This window comes from Triticum dicoccoides, chromosome 1A (genome assembly GCF_002162155.2).
Source record: "Triticum dicoccoides isolate Atlit2015 ecotype Zavitan chromosome 1A, WEW_v2.0, whole genome shotgun sequence".
Classification (NCBI taxonomy): Eukaryota; Viridiplantae; Streptophyta; class Magnoliopsida; order Poales; family Poaceae; genus Triticum; species Triticum dicoccoides.
The window spans coordinates 544,403,685-544,406,165 of NC_041380.1; the positions used below are offsets into that span (position 1 = coordinate 544,403,685).

Sequence of the window (2,481 nt, forward strand, 5' to 3'; positions counted from 1 at the left end):
AGCACAACGGCGATGACCTCGGCCTGCACTACTCCCTCGGCCGTGGAGATGTTCACCGTCCGCCAGAAGTTGATGCCGAGATAGAGGTCGAAGACCGGGAGCCTGTCGAGGCCGTCGTAGTTGCCGTACCTGAACAAGGCCCGGAGCAGGTACTTGGAGCCCGGCGTGAGGGACGGCAGGGTGTAGCAGCCGCGAGCCGTGTCCGGGAAGCTGCGCACGTTGTGGAAGTTTGGGGCCATCCGCAGCTGGCCCATGTACTCGGCCGAGGTGTTGCGGTTGTAGCCGGCGTCCGTGAAGCCGGCGTCCGACGTGGCGCGGATCTTGGTGACGGGGTCCACGTAGCTGCTCTGCCCCGGCAAGCCGCAGTCGATGGTGATGAAACCTGCATTGCTCAATGCGGGCACGTTCGGATGTAGATTTGACGAAGCAGCCAACATACACTACTACCCATTTCATCTAGCAGAGGAACACAAAACGCATGCATATGATAATACTTGTAAGCTCACCTTCGAGGCTAGGCGATCGCTGGCCGCGAACTTGAAGTACACCGGCGACGGCGGCGGCGAGGCAGAGCAGGAGCGTCAACGACGATCGCCGGCCCATTTTACTAGGCGCGCACATGCCACCAACCTTGCCCGGCAGAAGTAGCTAGGACAAGATATATGCATATGTCAAGTAGCCTTAAGCTTAGGTTCACACGCTTGCCAGTGGTATAGTAGACACATCACATGGCCACTTAGCCTGTAAAACTATCTTCTAATTCGGCGACGACTGAGAGTGCAGTGACTTGATCGAGAGCTGTATAGTTTGTCAACTGTCTCGCGCTGCCTTAGCCTTAGTAGACGACTGACTTGGTGCAGGGTTGGTTTGTCAGCACGTTTGTGCTCGTTTATTGTGTAGAAAATTTAAGTAAACGATGCACTTGACAAACACGAAGCAGCTGAGACACGCTATGCAGTTGAGACACATGCAATTGATTTGGGACCATGCCTGAGACACACAACAAGCAACAATGCTACACATACAGGTTTTTACAGCATTGATTTTATGTGGCAGTTTTTGATTGAGTGTTAGTTGGGGAGGGGGGCCACCCCCATAAAATTCAGGGGAGGGGGGTGTTAAGTTTGGAAGGAGCCTGTAACGACCTGTAAAACCTCGTAGTGTTTTTGCACAACAAGTTGAGACGATCTGCCCGGTTGGGACACCATTTTACTCAATTGGGCACCCTTTACTCAACTCTTATGGGGTAGTAAATGTTTACTCCGGAGTCCTGAGTCGAGCCCTTGTCACCTCTGTCGTTGGTTACATGCTACATGTAATTTGCTCTTTGTTGATTATTGCAAGCTGGCAATTTCTTGTCCGGAGTGTAAAATAGGGTCTGTCATATTATACATGTATACGTATGTAATTGTATTATGATCATCTATATAAAGAGACGTGAGGCTGGATGTTAGCCATCCATGCAAAACCCTAAACCCTATGTTTAACTTGGTATCAGAGCAACTACTCGTTCCTAGCACCTCCCATCACTTGCAGATTTGGCACCCGGGACGCCAGCAGTTGCGACGCCCACCTCCTCCACTGTTGTTGCTGGCGTTGCCCCCTCCACCTTGCCGGCCATTGCCAGCATAACCAGCTTTGCAGTCACGGCCACCCATGTGGCCGCCATTGTCGCCCTGGCGGCTCTGCCCTCGCTGGCCATGTCCATCAGCCCCCCCCCCCCTTGGGAGGGATAGGGATCGGAGTGGGGCACACGTCTGCCCGCGCCGTACGAACCCGAACGGGTCACGACATTCGCGGAGGGAGACCACCCCTCCACCGCACTCTGATGTGCCTGTAGCGCCTCGAAGGACAGAACCAATGAGTAAAAACTGGAGTAGGGCATGGGTGCGTTACTCACGCCCAAGGAGGCGGCGATGGAGCTGTAGGCGGGGCCAAGGCTGGTGAGGATGTGATCGATAAGCTCATCATCGCGGATCGGAGAGCCAGCAGCGGCCACAGTGTCGGCCAGGGCCTGCATATTGTACATGTACATGTATTTGTATACGTATGTAATTGTATTATGATCATCTATATAAAAAGACATGAGGGTAGATGTTAGCCACCCATGCAAAACCCTAAACCCTGTGTTTAACTTGGTATCAGCCATGTCGGGCCGCCGACGCAAGTCCCTCGCGCCGCCGCCCGACCCTCTCTCCGCGTAGCCGCGTGCTTCCGATCGCTACAGCTGCGCGTGCCATCTTCTGCGTTGCCGCCGCGTCTTGCTACTTCATGTACGCGCATATGCAGGAATCCATCTAGCTGCTAGCTAGCTAGCTAGCTAGCTTTGCCCGTACGCTGCCGCCGCTTCCGATTGTTGCTGCTGCGTGTGCCATCTTCCGCGCTGCCGCCGCGCGCTGCTCCATCCGCATCGTCGCTGCGATGTCATCGTCCGCTATGTCCGCCGGCCAAACTGCCGGCGCCCTCGTCTCTTCCCCCGTC

The 2,481-nt window shown here is 54.9% G+C and overlaps 1 pseudogene; it reads right to left on the reverse strand.

The window, feature by feature from the left end:
• The window catches only part of LOC119354889, a 6,183-nt pseudogene extending 4,514 nt beyond the window's left edge, over positions 1-1,669 (reverse strand).
• Between the last annotated feature and the right edge of the window lie 812 nt (positions 1,670-2,481).